This window comes from Phlebotomus papatasi, chromosome 1, assembly GCF_024763615.1.
Source record: "Phlebotomus papatasi isolate M1 chromosome 1, Ppap_2.1, whole genome shotgun sequence".
Classification (NCBI taxonomy): Eukaryota; Metazoa; Arthropoda; class Insecta; order Diptera; family Psychodidae; genus Phlebotomus; species Phlebotomus papatasi.
Genome location: NC_077222.1, coordinates 2,911,548 through 2,932,676, shown reverse-complemented (window position 1 = coordinate 2,932,676; position 21,129 = coordinate 2,911,548). Strand labels below are relative to the sequence as shown.

Sequence of the window (21,129 nt, the reverse complement as noted above, 5' to 3'; positions counted from 1 at the left end):
GGATGAGGCGGTGTCCACAAATAATGACAAATCAATCCCAAATTGTATACAAACTGAAGGAGTATCAATCCCAAGAAGAGGAAGGATCAATCCCAATAACGGATAGATTAAATTCAATCATAAAATGAAAATGTGTCAATCCCAGAATAAGGCAGAGTCTACTAGTAATATGACACAATTAATTACAAAATAAAGACAAACTGAAGTCGCATCAATTTCGAGAAGAGAAAGGACCAATCCCAATATGAAATAGATTCAACAAAATGGATTGAATTCAATTGCAAATGAAAGAACAGCAATCCCAGAATGAGGCAGTTCCCACAAATAATGACAAATCAATCCCAAATTGTATACAAACTGAAGGAATATCAATCCCAAGAGGAAGGATAAATCCCAATATTGGAAAAGATTAAGAAACATGAAAAAAACCCAGTGGTAGGAAATTTTCCGTCATCCGGGGCTTCAAAACCTTCCCATATCAATCCCAAGATAAAAAATTATAAATAACAAATTATAATAAAGTTTACCGAAAGTTACAACAGAACTAATCCAATAATGTAGTAAAAGTAATCACTCATATAGGAAAATGAATCATAAAATGTGATATCGATCTTATAATTTTTAACCTCCAATCCCACAATGTAAAATAACAATGATCAAGTGGGATTGAAATCTTTGAATCCCACAAGTGTTTTATTCACATTTTACACATTCAAATTTACACAATTAGATCTTTACACTAAATTTATGTATTTATGGTGTAAAAATCGCAAAAATTAATTACATGGATTATCGCAGTTCATTTTTTTAACTGTGTACCGGGATAAAAAAAAAGAGTGGTTCAAAATGCGAGAAATTTATCACCTCTGCACACCGAACAATAAATAATCAACGTAAATTTGCCAGAAATACACAATATTTTATTTATATTTTAAAACATTTCCCTCTCTTTTGGCATCGGCCGCTTTTTGCCTCTTTGCTGCTGCACATTTATTGTGGCTATTAACTTTTTTTAATCAGCGATAAATTCCCAAACACAATCAACCATTGACGGTGGATTTTCCCGTGGCCCCATTTTTCCACATTTTTCTATCCCTGCCGAAGCTTCCTCCTGCCCCCCGTTCCCCTAAAACAGATGCACTGGGTTGAGTGGGTGGGAAAACATTGGGAAAATGCACCCCAAAAAGCCGCCGAAACTCAATCAAGTGCACAAAAGAGTGAAACACTGCCATAGTCCGAATATGTTTATTCAACGCTCGGCGATAATTATTATTTTTTTGTCCATCATAATATTAAATTTATTTTCGATGCGACGATGAAAAAGTGCCTTTTATCGTGTGCCATTTGTCGCCAGATTTATTTTTATTGGATATTGCTGATCGACGATTAATCAAATCAATTTAAAACTGTGAACAATTGAAGCACAACCACTGACAACCCATCAAATGCCATCATCCAGGGCGCCTTTTCCGATGGTTGGGGGCAAAAGGAACTCTAGGAAGTCACTGGGAGAGAGATCTTCAGGTGGGGAGGTGCTCTAATTGACGCAGCACCTCATTAACTTTCGCAATTTCCGCCTTAAGAACCCCAATGAAGCCAGAACAGTTTCTTCGAGACTCATCCCACTTCTGAAATGGTGGTACTCCCGTGGAGCTCGAGTTGAAAAGCGCCGTTTAAACTTCCGCCTCCCTCACGAGCATAAATTCAAGGAAGATTAGGAGAGTCTGCTTGTTGGAAAAATTCCTCTTGACACCTGTTTCAGCGGCTTTTCGATAAATTGCCAGAAGAAAAGCTCACAGTGAAAAGCCCTTTGGATTTTGTTGATTATTCCCAAGATTATTCCTTGGAAGTATCCTCTACTGATTTTTTATGGGGTGAGGGTAATGACTTAGCGCTCCTAGCGGAAAATTTTACAAGTATTACGTCTTGTCAAAGTTGATTGTAGCAAAACCGCATGTGTAAGAAACTCAGAAGAAATTGGCAAATTAAATCTTGTAAAATTCAAATAAAAGTCTTTTGATTAAACTGGTTTAGCATCTGAAGACATTTTTGGTCCTTCGAGCCGTATATTTAGAGAGAGATAATGTTTCTTTGAGGCAATTGCTTACGGAAGAAGTTCAGTTTATCAAAGCAGGGGTTATCAACCATTTAAATATTATTTTTAAAGGTTTTAATGTTCAAATTATTCCAGTTTATCTCTTCAATTTCCGATTTGGATTTAACAGAGAGTTAAAAATTGTACAATTCCTGTCAAGAGTGATTTTTCAGCGGAAATTCCATCAGATATGAATGGATTTCCACACGTGCCAATTTTTCCTGCACCTCCTGCCGCTGATTTCGCACCAAAATATTGAGTCACAAAGCCACAAGGTGCTTGCGAGCATTCATAAATCACGGGGATTTCCACAGAATTTTCTCACAGACTGTGAAAGAGGGATTTCCAGCGACTTGAAGGAGCCAAAAAGGTGGATGAGCAACAGGTAAAGTTAAGCTATTTCAGGTGAATTTTCTCTCCAAACAAATGACGAGCCATTAAAGCTCTCTTTTGGTCCTTTTTCTCAGCCAAAGTGAGCTTTTCCATTGTCCTGATTCTCAAACGCCCCAAAGGCATTTGACTTTTATTTTGTTTTATCGTCCAAGGAGCGCCAGAAATATGTTCACCGGTCCTTCCAGCCATATTCTCGTGTGCCGCATGAATGCAATATCGATGCATTTGCATAAATTCACGAGTTATTTGACCGTGGAAAATGGTCGTGAATCACAAATGTGTCGTTCCCTTTGGCGTCTCCTTAACCATTTTTCCTGGTGATTCACAGCATCTCGTAAAATATTCTCCCTTGACTGAATTTTACTCGTCCACCGATCATCATTTTTCTCCTTCTTTATTATTTTTTTGGCCAGAAAACCTCTTTCCCATTCACCACAAAAGACAGATGAGAATTGTACTTTCCAATAATTCTCCAAGAATTCTGTTGGATGGATGGTCGTTGGCAATTTTACAGCTCACGGCGCAATTAAACTTATTTTAAGCCTCTATCGTTTTTGTCAAACAACTTCTCTCCAACCAACTTCATTCTCCCTCACAGAAAGTCACGTATTGTTTTTTATAAATAAATAATATGATCCAAAATCGCGCTCTTTGGCACAATGTTGACTCGGGTGGATTTGTATTTAAGTGTACCTGGATGGAAATATGACACCCCTCTTGAAACATATAGGGAGCATTTAGAGCACGATAAATGTGCCCATATTCACATCATCAGCTAAAATGAGTTTATAACATTCCTGCCAGCACGAAAGGGATTGAATTTCTCTCTGAGACTGTGAACTAAAGAACCTTATCTGCACAATTTTACCTATAAACAAATGCCCGGATGAATCGACAAAGAAGCTTTAGGGGACTCTTCTAATATTCCCCAACACACTGCAGAAATTCATGATGAAGAAAATCAGTTGCGAGTTGATTTATGGGGTGATGTTGCTTGTAAAACTTTTCCGCACTGTCAGCTAATAAATCACCTGGTTTTCATATACCGATGATTTAATCAAAATTTCATAAATTACCTTTGAAAACAGCCCAAGAAACATTCCCATCTCTTGTGGACCATTTGACCCAGACATCTTTTTTTTATTATTTCTTCTCACTGGTCTCTACTTTAAATAATTCACCAGAGGTGACTTCAATGACAAATTAATTGCAATAATATGTTGACACAGAAAAAAGTCTCTCACTTCACAAAGAACAACTTCAACCGCCATGAATTGATCCGGTGATTCTGAGGTGAACTCAGGTTAAATGGGGAGTGCGACAAATTGAACCAATAAAGCATCTGTGTTGAACATTATTGCTGGGAATTAAATCGGGACGATTTTGTGCCAGAGTCGGTTTTCCAGAAATTGAGATGGTAGCAAAATTTTTTAGTCAATCAACGAACTAACATTTTTGGAACTACAGTAGACTCTCGCTCAATCGGCTCTTTTTCAATAGGGCAAAAAATTTTGTTGACAATTTTCACGTTTAATTATGAAGCTAATTTGCTCAAATTCGCTGTAGTTCTTCCTATTTTATCGTGATTATTTATAATTGAGCGATTTTTGTGGAATTTACAAAGGTTTTGCCGCTCGATTCTATCGATAAACCGGATGACATTTTGCCCCAAATGCTCAATTGAGAGAGAGCCTACTGTAACAACGAGCCTAAAGAAAATTTAGAAATCAAAAGCTACAGTTGTAACTGCTGACTGTTCTGCCTCTATTTCCCTTAATAGCAGTCACTGAATTAGGCTTTCTGCTACTTTCCTTCAGGGAATAAAGGTGAAGTCAGCGGAAGACGCAGCGCAGTTGGTTAAAATATTGAATATTGTTCTTCTAATGAAAACTTGACATTTCAGATTAATATTACTAAAAGAAAACGCACTTTGAAGAAAAGTAATAATAATACTCAATTGAAAAAGCCTGATCATTAACACCAAAACCCCGATCAAATTGACCGGTTTAAAATTAACCCATATTTAAACGGTACAATATCACTATCAAACTTTATGAATTTGTTAAAATATGCATGTAATATATTTTTCAGTGTTTAAATTTTAATTTTTTTTGCTCTTTTCCGAGGCAAATTTGTTGAGTATCCTACCTTACCACGGTTTGTCATTTGACCGAAAAACGATCAAAAACAGTCGGTAGGTTTAGTGTTAAAACTGTGTTTTATGCCCCGCCCCCTTCAGGACATAAAGCCAAAATTGAATTCTTTTAATAGTTTTATTGAATTATTACTGAAATAAATCATACAGACCTATAGATATCTCTTAATTACCTTACAAGTAATTCATAATTAGATATTGACCCTCGCGGAGCTAGAAGAATTCCACCTAATAAAAAATAGGCCACGCCCCCAAAAAGCCTGACAGATGAAGAGAAATACTTTTACAGAATTTTCACAAAAGTTTTAAAATTTTGAACAATTTCAATACACTAGCAGAAAAATCAATAAAAATAGATGCCTTAAGTGGATACAAATGCAAAGTGGGCGGAGCTTCAGAAGAGTAAATTAATTATTTAAATCAGTTACCTGAGGTATGAATTACAAAATTCATACAGAACAATTAAAGGCTTCAATACTATCCAAACAAATCGCAACCACAATTGACTTTTGTGCATATCCAGAAAGATTCCACTTAAAAAAATAAGCCACGCCCCTAACAATTTTTACTGAAGACCATAAGTAAATGTCATTCAATTTTTGGAAAAATTTAGAATTCTAAAATGCTTTAATTATTCTTACAGGACGATGGATAAAATCAAAGCCCTTTAATGGGTATAAATTCAAAGTGGGCGGAGCTTCAGAAGAGTCATAGAATCCATTAATACTTTCCCTTTGCTCCCTGGCTTCCAAACTGAAATATTTATACCGAAATTGCATTTAAATTTAAGTTAGTTCACGTGAAAATTTGCGCTGAAAAAAGATTTTTCATCTTAAGACTATAATTCTAGTGAGAAATAGATATGACATTCCAGCTAAATCAGAGTGCAATATCTTACTTGGACTTTTTTTGTTTTTGAGTCTCAATCTGAAGGAAGTGCTCTCATTTTGGGACTTATAAAGAGCTGTCAGTGTAGTAAGATAACATTGGTTGCATAGACCGTTGCCATATCCCAGCGAGCACCAAATGCTAACTGTTTTCAATTCAACTGAAAACACACCTTTTTTCAGTTGAATTCTTACTTTAATATATATTCGGTTAGCACTTTTTGTTCGAGAACTGCTAACCGATTGGCAAATTTTTGCTGATCGACACGAAATATGCTTAAAGCGCTGCCTTTTTCCGCTAACTGTGCTTGCTGGGATCTGCATATATTTTGTATCAAAATTTGATTCTAACGACGCGACGGTAGAGACGTCGTCCCTTATATAAAATCCTGATACAAGAAAAATGCAAATGTGATTAATATACTACTTCCTGGATAAACATTCCACTTACCTGTAAATGCTCCATTGTTAAATAATTTAGCCACGCCCTTTTTAAAAATTTTATTCTAACGACGACTAAGATGTCGCCTTTTGCATTAAGTATTGATATAAAAGAAATACAGATAGGACAATATTAGCTGTTACCGAAGATATAATGAAAATTTTATAAGGGGCGTGGCTTATTAATATAAGAGCGGAGCATTTGCATCTGTAAACACAATTAAATTTTTAAGTGAGATTGACCAGGAAGTCGACAATAAACATTTCTGTTATAAAAAATTGAACTTCATTAGCCCACAACCTCAAAAGGGGTGTGGCCTAAATTTCCTTTTGGGAATAGCTTCCTAAATATCAAATCCTTGTATTAAAATGTTATCATGAATGACCAGAATTTCGTGAATTATTGAGTTTTTGTCAACTTTTTTTCTCTCCAGTATCTTAATACAGCACTGGCCAGAAAGTCCCAAAATTGGGCATACACTGCTCTCCCTTTAAATTTTAAAAGTGAGTGTGAAAATTATTAACGATAAATCCCCCCGGATTTGTCCCATAGACACCCACAGAAATTATATCAATGAAATATTTCCCGTGTGCTGTTGTCGATGGGAGCAATTCACCTTTTCATTGGGAGCACAAAAGTGCCAATGAAGCAATTTCTTTGTCATCTCCTGTCCTCCACATGGCTGTGAAATGCCACTGAGGACACCGTCATCATCCTCCAGGCATATTGAATCCACTCAGCACGAAATCACCCATCCCTTCGGATACTTTAACTCTCCCCTCGAGCATCCCATGATACTCATACCAAATGCCTCCCAGTTACTTCAATCACTCCCCGAGTTTGACACTGAATCATCAGTGACGTACTTAGCAGTGTAAAATACACCTTGTTTTGTTGGAAAATTCACCTTAACATTTTTCCAGCACCAAAAGAAACTCGTGTTTGAGGTGTGGTAAAAAAGAGAGACCTGTGAAATTGGAGATGTGAAACATTTTTGCTGATAGCCCAAAAATCTCTCTGGCTATCATCAAAAACTCTATGACATGGACAGAAGGTGCCACACAAGAAATTCCTTGTCACACGGAATATTTTGCTATGCCATGCAAAAATTTTCCTCTTGAGATAAACACTCGAAAGAGATAAGTTCAGAGAAGAAAAAAGGCCTTTGTGGGCTTGAAGGTGGTGGAAATTAAATTTAAATCATAACAATAATTTGCGGAGGTATTGAAAATAGATTTTTTAGAAAAATAAATAAATAAATTATTATTGGATAGAAATAAAAAATTAAGTTATCCCGAGATACCCAAGTAGCAAATCGATATTCTTAAAAGGTATCATTTGAGAGGTTCATAAGAGGATGAACAAAATATTCATATTCAGATACTGCAAAACTGTAACAAATATTTTAAGAAGTCTTGAATTAAAAAAAGGTGTAACTCTTTTAAAACTTAAGAAAATATTAATTAAATATTTCAATTTTCAATAATAATAAAGTTGTTTTGTTTCTCTTATTCTATAGAGTCTTTTAGATCTTCCGGCTAACACATTAAGTACTTAGTAAGCACTTAATAAGTACTTAGTTTAAGGGGTTATATCTACCTAAAATTTCTTTCTTGACTTCTTTCATTTTTTTTTACTCACATGATGTGAAAATGCATAACTGGATAAATGAAGAATTTTTAACTGTCCACAAACGACGAATTTTTCAAAGAGTCTGAACGAGAATACATACAGTGGGTGTCAATAGTTTGTTGCCTAATGCATGTTTGAGAAACAAGTGAAAGAAAATGATAAAAAAAATATTTTTTCAAATTTTGCTTTTTGCAAATGAGTTTTCTGTAATCCGTAGGTAGGGTAAGTATGCCAAATTTCGGCATAGTTGCATGCAAACGCCAAAGTCTTAAGTTTGAAATGTAATATCTTTAATAGGAATTGATTTTTTTCATTCCTTCTATTTAAGGAGTGTCGCTAAGAACCTTGTAGACAGTTTATCGTCTTTATTTACTTTAAAATCATTCTTAATACATTTTAAAATGAATAAAAATGTAAACATAGCTTTGGTGCCCTATTTCGGCCACCTTCATTCTCATAGTTCTTGCCTTTCGGGAATTCTTCAAATGTATTTTTCACGTCATCTCGTTTGTCGAAGCTACGTTTTTTGTTATTCTTTTGCATTGTATAATCTCTGGATTATGTAAAAACTAAAAATGCATGAAAATTTGAGGAACAAAATTGGTGGCCGGAATTGCAAGCTGGCCGGAATTTGGCACACTTACCCTATTATTTATATTTTTCAAAAAAAATTCATATGAAAAACAATTATTTCCAAAAGTTGCACATTTTTGAAGAAACAAAAGTTTGTTGCCTCATTAAAAAAAAAAAAAAAAAACTAATTCAAAATGGTCAAAACATGCAATCAACTTAATGTAAACCGGTTACATTTTGAGTTTATATCATTTGAGAGGCAAATGGTGGATTTCAACATTTTTAAAGTTGTCAATGGTATTTATATGTATATAAAAATGATGATAAAAATAATAAGAAATAATCTGTTTTTTGATAACTTATAATTTAAGAATAATTCAAGAATTTCTATTGAGGACTTAGGAAATGCTCGTAAATCCTATAACACACAAAAAGTTCGTAAAGATTTGTACTTTTTTCACAAACATGTTTTGTAACATGATCACTTCACGAGCATGTTTTGTAATTTTACAAACTCTTGTTCGTATATACACAAAAAATCGTAAAATTTTGTCAGATAAACAAATATTTGCGAACAAATGACAAAATTTTACGAACATTTTTTGTGTGTTTACGAACAAATTTTTGTAAAAGTACAAAAAATGCTCGTCAAGTGATCATGTTACAAGACATGTTTGTGAAAAAAGTACAAACTTTTACGAATTTATTTGTGGATTATGGTGTCTACAATCCAGAAACAATTTTCGTCAAAAATTGCCTTTTTTAAAAAGAAAATCTGACGTATCTGCCTACAAGGATAAGGGATATTTTCATTAAAGGCGTCTACACATTGGGAGCAATTTTCGTCAAAAATTGCGTTTTTGACAGAAATTTGACGTTTCCCCCTACAACGCTGCAGGGAATTTCCTTCAAAAAAGCAATTTTTGACAAAAATTGCTCCCAATGTGTAGAGGCCATAAAGCATTTTTCAGGGGCCTCTCGACATTAACTTTTTTTCATACGTTTTTGCGTAGAGGCACTGAAGACTATTCGCAATTTTTTTCTTAAAGAGAATTGACTTATCAGTCTGATATATTTCGAAATAGTGCATTGAAAGCTATCTAAAAATAGATATTTCATAATGTTCGCCGAAATAATACAAGAACTACGAGCAAATTTGTTTAAGCCGCGGTGCAACATCTGCAAAATTTTTACAAGAACAAGTCAAAAACAGCTTCACTTTTTATTAGGCTTGATGGGCCCCTGCATTTTTAAAAGAAATTGCTCCTAGTGTGTAGAAAGGCCTTTATATGATTTACGAGCATTTCGTAAGTCCCCAATAGGAATTCACATTTACGAACAATTTTGCAAAATATTTGTTTTTTTGTGTCGTCTGTTAAATCAGCATTTGTCGTAACTTTCTTTTGACAACTTTTCAGGAGACGAAATTTTCAGTTGAGTTTTATTTTCCTTAAAAATGAGCCCTGAATGCAAATTGACCCGACTCTAAATATGTATATATCTCGAAATCGCAAAAATTAAGTTACGACAAATGCTGATTGATGTATAGAGATGCGGTGTATAGAGAATCATATAAGCATCCACCTTGAAAACTTCACTGAAATTTCCCAGAAATTTTCTTCGCATTTTTATATTCGATTTATTTTATATTTTTATATTCGTTTCATGTTGATCGGTTCATTAGGAAAGTCAAAAAATTTCACAAGAAAGACCGTTTATTCTGGGCGTTCTGGTAAATGTTACCCCTTAATGCAATGCCTAAATTTTGAGTACTTGCAAAACACCTTACTTTGTGTTACCTGGGGTTCTAAATTTGTAATAATAGGTGGTTCAGAAAGAGGAGACAACGTATCGTTTGTAGTAAAAATATGTCCGCCTTTCTAAAAATCCTAGTCCGACTTTTCAAATACTTGTCAGCCTTTTGAAAATGTGTTATTTTCTAATTTACAGTAATTTTTCTATAATATCCCAATCCGCAAAAAATTACTCTGACTCAAAAATGACTGGTTAATAAATGGTCAAAAAAATTACTCCTAATTGGAATCTTAAAAATTAGTCGTATTCGCGTCGAATTTTGGTCACAGCATTACTCAAGATTGAATTAGTAATATTATCGTTATTTTACGGTTCTAAAATTTACTCCACCATGTAGTAACAAAAGCGACTCCAAATGACGGTATTTTTCCGTACAAAATTGGACGCGCCAAATACAATGCATTTGGCGTCCTTCTCTAGTGCATAGGTACGAAATTGACATACACACTTTGAATGAAAACGTTTAGTGCACTTCACAACTTTGTATTGCATTACCACTGTAGACGATATTTTCTCAACAATTCTTCATATTTTCCATCGACTACGTTCTATGTAAATTTCTCTAATTTTTCCCTAGTTCACTACACACATTTGCGAAGATTTTTGCCGTGCCTATTGCTGAATGAGCCATCCGACATGTCGAAAATTTTCCCATTGGATGGCAACAACAGAAAAAAATCTTTTAAAATTTTCACTAAATAGGTCTTTTCGACACAAAATTTTAATCACAGGACACTCCAGAGACTGGAGCAAACTCCTAAATCACAAAATTTCATTTTGCAAAAAAAATGTTTGTGTGTTTATCATGCAAAAAATTGCCTAATTTTTACTTTACTTCTGTCGGCACTGTACTTTTTCGAATCACAACACACATCTCTACTGAAGGAGCTTTTCCTCCCAATGTACACTATTATATTGTTGAGAAAACACGCGAAAATATCAATTACTTTGCGAATTCACAGCTCTGAATAGTTCTATTTGCCATTTGACAAGTGAAATTTCCCCTCAGATATATCCAGTGAGGAGAAGAATTTTTATTAGTACACTGGAAGTCGGCGTCATATTTTAGTCGTAGGCGGGTAATCTCAGAGTTATTATGACGCCAAATGACTTCCGTAATTACCGTCATATTATTCCCCACTTTCCGTCATTCGACTCTCTGACGACCGTCATAGGACCCGTTTTTGGAATCCAGAATACATACATCCAACGGTAATCTTACTCCAATTTGCTATTTGGGTATGGTTAAACTTTTTAATAATGAAATAGACAAATAAATAAACTCTTATTCAGCTTACAATGCATTCGAAGGTGAACTTTTTCTTAAGTGTCCGCTTTTTTAGATTTTACTCTAGAAAATCTTTAAAAAATCGTTGATCTTGTTTTCGATCTCAGAATACAGATTATTTGTTCTGAATAAGCGGAAAAGGGGAGAAAAGATGCACTAAAAACCATAAGCTACAGTCTCTCACCGTTTGGTTCCTATTATTTAATCGGATTTCAGCTGTGACGTGTTGCTTTTGAAAATTAAAAGTCATAGTCTTTATCTAATTTCGATGAATAACAAGTTGATAAGGTTATACAAAATTTCATCTGATACGAATCTGTAGAGTGTACGACCCACTCGACAATTGGTAGCCCAGTTACTAATCAAACCTGACGGGTTTGTCCTAAGGACGAGTTTGCAGGAATAGCATTTCCGACTTATTTAGTCTTTAATTTTCCCTTAAAATATTTAAAAAAACACCCCTTTACACCCATTATTCCCCGATTTTATCCTTAGTTTAGCATAATCTTGCCTCTTGGGGAGAAAATTTCATTCACTTGATGCAATTCTGGAATGGTTCATATCCACTCAATTCCCAACAACAGGCCTTGACTCTCAATTAATGTGAAGAACATTGAACTTACTATTCAATTAAAATCAATTACATCCTCCCAGTTAGTCGTTTCTCGGTATCTCTCAAGAGAACCATATTTTTCTCATAAACTCTCACTCTCTCTTTCGTTACCCTCCTTAAGAAACTTCTATAAGTAAAACTAATTTATTAGGAAAAAAGTATGATGGTTGCCCTACCTTGCGCATATTTTTTTCTTAGTAGATTTTCTCTCCTTTTTTTTTGTACTCCTCTATTGTGTGAGTCAATGATTTTCCTGCCTACGGGCGTCTGGCGCCAAGATTCTTTATCACTTTCCTTCCTTTTTGTGTTCTGAACCCCCCCGTGCTCACACTCTTTACTACAAATTTTCACTCACATCCCAATGGAATCTCTCTCGAGGAAAATCTCACTGAGAATCACACACTTTTTTTTTAACATTTACAGAGTCACAACTTCCCATACAAAAAAAAAAACTTGTAAATTTTTTGAGATTTTACCCGTAAAGCGCAACGTTCAAATGAGTGTCTGCAGCAAATTTGTAAAAATCTATTTTCATGACCAAATACCCATTGAAAATGAACACCCTCAACTTCTTAGAATTTCCATGGAGAATCGAGAAGATGAGTCTGGCTGTGATCGCGCCGTGAAATGCGGCGTGTAACTAGAGAATTTCATGCGGTTGCACGTTGAATGGGATTTTCATTCAAAGACTCTCTTACACTCACACTCCACAACCTCCAATTGGACATTCTCGCGCCCGTGAGACACACAAATAAACATACAAGCTCCCCAGAGCGGAAAAACTTCATCAGAGTAGCAGCCATAATTCCACCTTTATCACCTTTCCCGGCATTTACCCAGGAAAATCATGAAAGGAATGGTGAATCTTTTACTTTACGATATTGCGTCTGGAATAATTTTGGCCATGCTGAAAAATCAATTGAGACAGAATTTGCGGTAGGTCAAGATCCTTGGTGTTAAAATACACTACAGCTGAATAAATTACGTTCCACGTAAGCGTCGGACTTACCGAAATATTTGAGGTTATGGACAGCGTTGAAAGTGTACTTTGTAGCTTTAGATCAGGGGTGAACAAGAACCGTTTGAAATCAAACAAACGTCAAATGAAAATTGTACGTCAATGGTCAAAACGCTACTTGGACAAACTTATTTTGACGTTTATTTGGTTTCAAACGGTTTTTGATCATCCCTGCTTTAGATTTAAGACCTTTACACATTGGGAGCAATTTCCGTCAACAATTGCAATTTTGATAGAACTTTGACGTTGCCACCTACAGCAGTGCAGACGATTTCCTTAAAAAACAAAAAACAATTTTTGACAAAAATTGCTTCCAATGTGTAGAGGACAGAGGCTCTAACATAACCTCACATTCGAAAATTTGACATTAATTACTTAATTGAACTGCTTATGAAGTTTTAATTGAAACAACCTTTTGTTTGGTATTTTGTCGTTCGAAAAGTAGTCTACCTTTTGAGGTTTAATCGAATTTAACCTATCACTTGAAAATTTGAGGTTAGATATTCTGTTAGATTTTGAGTTATATTGATATGACCTAAATTGGGCAATTTTTAAGTCTTTTTAATTAATTGTGCTGTTATTAAAAGAAAAATTGAATCTCTTCTTTCAAAAATACTTTTAGACTTCAAGGTTAATTCTAACCTCACTCAGGAAAGTTTCAGGTTATATTTTTTCAGGTCTTTAGTGGGAGCAACTTTTTACGAAAATTGCTGCCAATGTGAAGAGGCCTTTGCAGTTACTCTGATTAAGTTTTATTACGGCAAATTAATCACGTTAACAAAAAAAAAAGCCATAATAAAAAATATTTGAGGTTATACCTAACCCGTTCTACCGACAACAATCCCAGACTAAATCTGGTTCGCTATGCAGAGTATCATAATTTTAATATAGAATCTTGATTTCATAACAAATAAGCCAAGTCCACGGAATATAAGGAATATAATTTAAAAATTTCCGAAATTAAACCTTTGAGGTTATGTACAATTTGTTTTACCGACTAGAATATAAGTAGAACTATGCGCTAAGAGCTACATAATTATTAACAAAAAAAAATAGATTACAGCATGGGCTAAATTAAAAAAAAAAACGAATATCGTGTATAAATATTACAGTTTATCTTTGAGGTTAGGTAATAGGGGGAGGTAGGGCTACTTTGAGTTGTGGGGCTAAGATTATTTCACATATTTCTAAAAGAAACTAGGCTTTAAAATAATGTATTTCAGATATTCAAAGCCATTATGGATCTAATTAAAATATTTGAATGGCCCTGCTGCCTTTAGAAGTCTGCGAACAAATCATGTAGCCCCACAGTTTAAAATAGCCCCACCTTCCCTTAAATGTTTAACTTGATTTATTCTATTTAAAGAAAGCTACGATGCCTTGAAAAACAAAAAAGTTCCAACATAGAACTCTAGATATGTATAATTTGAACTTTGAACAGATTATTATTTTATTATTTTATTAAAATGTTAAGTATCATAGAGATTGAGGTTATGTTAACGACATTTTAGAATCTATGCTGCATTATTGTCAGAATTTTGACAGAAGTGGGATTTAATAAATAATTAGTATATTTAAAAATGATCAGCTGTGTTATGCCCAGCGCACAATGACTTTTGTTTGTAAACATGTTTTCAAAATTTTCTATAAGAGAGAGCAAGATGACTAGATCTCGTTTTCATTCACTCTCATTGAAACGTCAAAAACATATTTACAAAACAAAAGTTATTGTGCGTTGGGCATAACAAATAAGCAAATTACTACAGCTGCAACAACAGACGCTTGATTCTTAAGGTTATGATGTGAATACGAAAATGTGAGGTTATTTTTCAGCCCTGCACTGAACAAGTAATGCAATCTTGCCATCTTTTAGATTTCATGCAGTCTTAATTCCCAAAATCGAAAACTGATAAAAGAGAATTTAGATTTCGCCATTTGAGGTTATGTTCAAGAAATATGAGGTTATGTTATCAAAATACACGTCAAATTTGCAAGAAAAAAATAGTGAACAAGTAAAATACTTGTATTTTAACATCACCGGCTAGAACTAATAGTAAGAACACGAAGAAAACCCAGTACAATTCACCAGTAACCTAATTACTTCCCTCCTGGAAATTGTCGGTAAAATTGGTGAGAAGTCGATTAAGTGTTGGTGTTTGAGCATCACAGAAATATACTTAAAATGAATATAGAGTTATATATTTGAGAGAATTATATAAAGCATTTTCTCTGTGGTTATTTCCGCTGGCTAGTACACTCGAGAATAAAATACGAGTCGTGCGAGAGAATGAAAAGGAAAAAACTAATAAACAGACAGGCGATTGCTTCTACAGCTTTTCACTGAGATATTGCTTGACTTTAGAATTTCAACTCTGCGGAATTTTTCTCACTTTTCATGAAAAGCAGGTGAGAGACCTTGAAAAGTTTGACGTTTTATACTAATAATTATTTTTATTCGATTTTTGATTGGGAGTTTTAGTGATTAGTACTATTGGAAAAGAGATTTATTTGGTATTGAAGGTTATGTTAAGAATAACCTTAAAAGAAATCAAGAAATAAATATTTATAAGCTCTAGTCTAAATTTTTGAGGTTAGAATTAGATAGATTTTCAATCCAAAACTGGATCTTAACAAAACTTTATTCAATTATTCTTTATTAATCTTGAGAGGATTTTTGAGGTTATAATTTCTTCTAACTTTTCAATTATATATCAACATATTTAGAATTTTAAAATCATTTAATTTCACTCCAAAATTGTTTGAACAACAGTAAAAATCGAATTCGCCATCCAAAATATAACGTAATTTTTTACGATAAATCTAACATAACCTTACATTCGAAAATTTGAGATTAATTACTCAATTGAAATGCTCATGAAGTTTTAATGGAAACATCGTTTTGCTTGGTCTTTGTCTTTCAAATTGTAGTCTACTTTTTGAGGTTGAGTGGAACATAACCTAATCACTTGAGAGTTTGAGGTTAGGTTTTCTTTTAATCCTAAATCACTCAGTTTGTTCCATAAATTTCTCTCCTAAAGCGTAGTCCGACTTTTGAGGTTAGGTGCAACATAACCTAACATAAATAATAGCCCCTCGCGTTTAATAAGAGAATAAGGTTTCCCAAATCGAAATGAAGACATTTCGTAATGAAATTAATTTCATTTTGGAAATCTTTTAGTAAATTTTCACGCAATTTCGGAAGTCTATCTGAAACTCAGACATAATATTGGGCAAACGGGGCAAACAGTGCAGATAGGATCACCTGAGACAGTCACAATGGGGAATTTAGATGGTAAATTTTTGGCACATCGGCATTATTTTACCACACTCAAATGTACCACAGGGAATGCAGGGAATTTTCACCATTTCCCAGTGCTAAATCAACGGTGGAACGAGATGAAGCGAGCAACCTGATGAAAGTAATTCAAATATCCACCATCTGCCCATATATATTGAATCCCATAAAATTTTAGTCCATGAACGTTCACATCCCCCTTGAAATAAACCATCTCTCAATATTCATTCCCATTTTTGCCTAGCGATGAAAATCTCAGGTCGTCACCCCTGTTTTGCTGAAATTTTCAGACACATGAGAAGCTAGGAGAAGATTCCCATTCGAAGGGGATTTTTCACGGGAAATTCAAATGCATAAGAGTGCCATTATTGAAATGAGAGGGTGAACCCAAGAGGAAATTTCATTTCTGACTCACCAAACAGACTCCCATATACAATCCAGCAAGAGCATAACAAACTCCAGTCAATGCTCTTCCTAAAATTCACAAAGAACATTTTGTAATTTTGCCTTTTCGCCTCTTGCACTCATCATGGGAAAATAATTAATTTTCTGTGAGTAAATAATTCCTGCACGAGTTGCGAGAAAATTATAAGAAAACATTTTCACACATTCGCGCAAAGAAATCGTGTTCACAAGATGCGAGAGAGATGCAAATTTAATTTTAATAAGAAACAAACACTCTGCAATTGAATTTTCTGGTTGACACTCTTCCATCAACCATCCCCAACCCTCTCTCCCCTATGCTCCACTTTCATCTCGTATTAGGAAGAAAATGAGTTGAGGAGCTCCTGGAAAATCCCCGCAAGATATTAATGAGCATTCCATTCACGCAGCATAAACAAAGCTGAAGAATTTGTCACTTTTTTCCCGAAAATCTCCACGAAAATGACCCTTAGCTTTTCCCAGAGCGTCCCTCTCTTGTCCTAATTGTCGGGAATTTGTTTACACGAAAGGGCGGAGTGTCTCTGGGTCCGGGAATCACAAATGATGACACCTTCATCAATTATCATTAATTCCTAATTTGTTTTTTCCACCTAAACCCCTTCAATTCTTTGTCCCGGAAGAGCATTCTACGCCGTGTTCTAAGCGCTATTTGATCAATTGAACATCATTAAAGAATTTTCCCAACTTGCGGTCATTAAACCCAGGAATACCACGACTTTTCCCTTCTATGCGACATGTGGAGGACAATTATGTAAACTACTCCCAGAAGATGAATTTTATCAGGAACTTCAGCGGTTCTCCGATTGAGTGCAAAAGGATCAGAATCTCGCGAAGAGAGTCATTAAGGGGGCGATTTTAATTACAATAAAAATTACAATTAAACCATTTGGAGGGAATCCTCAGCTCATTCCTCCCCCGAGGCCCATTCAATGGCTTCATGGCGTGATTTCAGACAATGTCCTCATTGGAAGTCCTCGCCGAGAACAAGAGGAGCAGTGAAAAATTTAACGGGTTATTAAATCATCTCGTGAGAATGAAGCCTCATCTCCCGATTCCTCCTCCAAATTCTGTCATTTTGGTGATAGTGGAACAACAAAAAAGCTGGCTAATAAAAAATCCACCCTCCGCAACTACAAAGAATGCCTTCCACCAGGGCTTACAATGAAATCATCAAAGTTATAATCTCGTTTTATTTATTCCCTTGCCCGATATTCGAGGTGGAATGTCTTCATTTTTTTCCTGGCGGAAGTTTCTTCGAGATTTCAACCCCTTCTTCATCCAGGGGCGTATCAGTAGCGAAAACTGAAGATAATTTCTGTAAATTTTGATTAAGTTTCCTTCAACTTCTTTCGGTGAGAACGAGCTGTTGTGTCGCTTTGCTCTGGAGGTTGGCTATTAACGCTAAGACGGCGGTGGCCACTATGACTGACACAACTCTTTATTGTACTGAAAGCAAGAGGATCTTAGTGGCGCAATAGGCAAGACCGTTGGCTCTTGGGCGGTGAGATCTCTGACTTGAGTCTCACAGTTGTGAGTTCGACTCCTGCCCGGTTATGACACTTCAGGAGCACGGAAGAAGCACTCACTACGAGGAAGACGTTCCTGGGCGATCTACGATCAGCAGATTCTTCCAACACGAGGCATATTGTAATACCAAAATAAAGTGTCTCGATACGATTAATAAAAACTGAAAGGAAAATGATCAAGTCCAGTCCCGGAATCGTCACGAACAGGACCTATATGCCAATGGATAGACATTTGCATAGGTAACAACTTTTGTTCTGGTACCAATGTTCTAAACTATGGAGAAAATTCTAGAGCATGGTTTACCTTCATCCAGAAATGAGAATAAGCGCATTAGGAGAATAGGTTCTACTATGGAAACCGATCCCCGTAGGTGGAATGCCTCTGTGAGACCAGTCAGAATGGTACCGATCATTAGGGAGATCGGTTGTGTTCCGCAGAAGTTCCGGTCCTCTCCATAATTCGCTTCCCTTTACGCCTACCTTATGGCCTATCTCTGTGTGTTATAATGGACAACATCATGGAACCAGTATTTTCTTCCCTTTTGCACGAATACGCGATTATACGGGCTTCAGATCTAAGGCTTAGCCATATGGCTTAACCGCTCTAATGTCTTCTCAATCACGATTTTTTTTGGAAAGATTTAACTAGGATTGGATTAATAAAGATATATAATTAACCTACTAGGTTTTTAAAAAGCAATAAGATTGTTCGCTATATAGGATGAGAAGACCTTCGAAAACTGGGCTAAACCTCTAGTCTGAAGACTGCTTTAGGGTTGATATTAACCCCTGGACTTTAGCAGCGATCGCTAATAGAGAGAGTACTAATTCAGAGACAGACGAGAGGAAGAGAGAGCTGGGTGCAGACCAGAGGGACGATCTGTTTGAAAGAGGGGAACGTATGGTATGTTAAAATCTCCGGCCTGATCCCTTTTCTGAGCTCACAGATCCTAATAATTCCTTGGGTACGCAGGTAAATTATTCTAACGGAAATAGAGTTAACAGTATTGAGACTATCAATGAGTCAAATATCAGAGCATTTTTCTAGGAATTTTTCTGGCATTAAGTCCATTAAGGGTAACTTTTCAGAAAGGAGTTTTAAGGTAAAATACTCTCATTTTGTATGGGAGCTACCAGAAGAGTGGATGGGTGTAGTGAGTGATATACAAGAATAAAAAGTTTAAGTCATAAACTGATTCTATACTGAATTTCATCAACATCGCTTTAGCCATTCTTGCGTAATTCGCTGTCAAAACAAAGATTTTTCGGAAAGACAAAGGTTTTTTTTTACAAAAACTTCCAGCGTTTATGATCCTTAGTCCCGGCATTTTTTTTAAAATGTTTTATCATTACCTACAAAATGCACTTACTCTCGTTTGTGGCGATTCCGGGAGCAGCACCCATAGGGGAAACTACTCTCCTTTCGAAACTACATGCCTTCGAATAATGTAATTTTTTTTTTAATTTTTTCTAGAGACTTATAGACAATTATCACATAATTATCAATAGAGTTGATGATAAGCTAACTAATATTTAATAAAAATATATAAATATCGTAGGAAAAATAAAAGAAAATTCACATTATTGAAAGGCTTGAATGTTCGAAGGGAGAGTACTTTCCCCTATAGTTTTGACCATTTTCCTTTAAAGAACAAATCCAGTGATCGTCGGATGAGAGAAGGATCAGTTCAAAATAAAAATTCTTTTCTTCCCAGAGCTTTCGGTTCTCTACGCACCTTCTTGAGTGGGATGAAAGAATTTTTATTTTGAGATAATCCTCCTCCCACATCCAATGATCACCGGATTCGTTCTTTAAATTAATATCAACATCGGTTTCCTACATTCAACTAAAATTGTTCTTCTGAAGCATTAATAATACGAATATTTTTCAAAAAATTAACACAAAATGACATAGAATACCACACTTTTCCCATCGAAATGCCCCTTGTACTTCACCGCTGTTTTTCTTTCCTGCCGAAAGGGCTGGAGTTATTATTGTTATGGCATTTTTTTCTCAAGCTGGAGCCCTAAGAAGAGGGTGACAATTTGGATAATTTCATTGTGAAAGAAAAGCCGCCACTTCTTTAATTGCAGCCACAGTAAAACGCTTATTTAATTTCTTTACGACTGCCAATTTTTCCTCAGATACCTTTTTCCTCGAGCCACAATAAAATTTTCTCTTTCCTTCTAAACTTTGGCAAATCGATTGAGGGATGTCCTTCCTGAGCGAATCGAATTTTGTCGGCGTTCGTCACGGGAAAATTGCAGCAGGATGAATTGCAAAAGGTCCGAGATTCGAAGGATAGTGAATTGTCTCTTGGTAGAGATTCCCTGCCAGGAAGCTGGCCGAGGGGAAGCAGGAAGCATCCGATCGACGCGTGCCTGATTGACTATCGATGGAAATTCAATAGAAAATCGACATGAATCCGGAAGGAGATTTCTTTCGGCGGGAATTTATTAAATTTTCCGACTTTCATCGCATCAGGAGCGTCCTCATTTCCCAATTTGGGGAATGGCAGGGAGAGGAAGTGTGACAAAATGCCTCGTGGATGGTTCTCGGAAGCGTTCCAAGAAGATGCCACAAATTCTGGTGGTGCAAGGCAAAAAGGCTGATTTTAAATCACACGGAGAGGGCACACGCAAAAAGATCAACCCCTTTCTTATTTTGACGCAATAAAAGCCTGCACGCTCCATGAATTCTCGCCTGGGAGCTTCATCCCATCCTGGAAGCATCTCTGCTTGGCGCATTCGGGTGGCAAAGGTTGTTTGGCACCAAACTCAAATTTGCCCTGGCTCCCCTACCCCTTCCAACTGGGCCAGATCCTACATCTTCCCTCATCCCAGACTCTTCAGCATCTCGCACAGGGACAATATCTCACTCTTGCACCCCGCGGAGTGCCCAAAAAAAATAAAATGCCGTCGAGTCGTAGTGCAAATTTATTTATGTTTAAAA

The 21,129-nt window shown here is 35.7% G+C and overlaps 1 protein-coding gene across 2 annotated transcripts in view; it reads right to left on the bottom strand.

Annotated features, from left to right (window-relative positions):
• Window positions 1-21,129, bottom strand: part of LOC129799925 (zinc finger protein 1) — a 200,297-nt gene that overhangs the window by 158,723 nt on the left and 20,445 nt on the right. Inside the window, exon 1 of one of the 2 annotated variants that reach the window (XM_055844221.1) lies at window positions 12,070-12,250. The exons of the other annotated variant lie outside the window; for it this stretch is intronic. The gene's annotated coding sequence lies outside the window, so the exon portion shown is untranslated. Of the gene's footprint in view, window positions 1-12,069; window positions 12,251-21,129 lie in introns of those variants that run through there. 2 annotated transcript variants of the gene reach the window in all.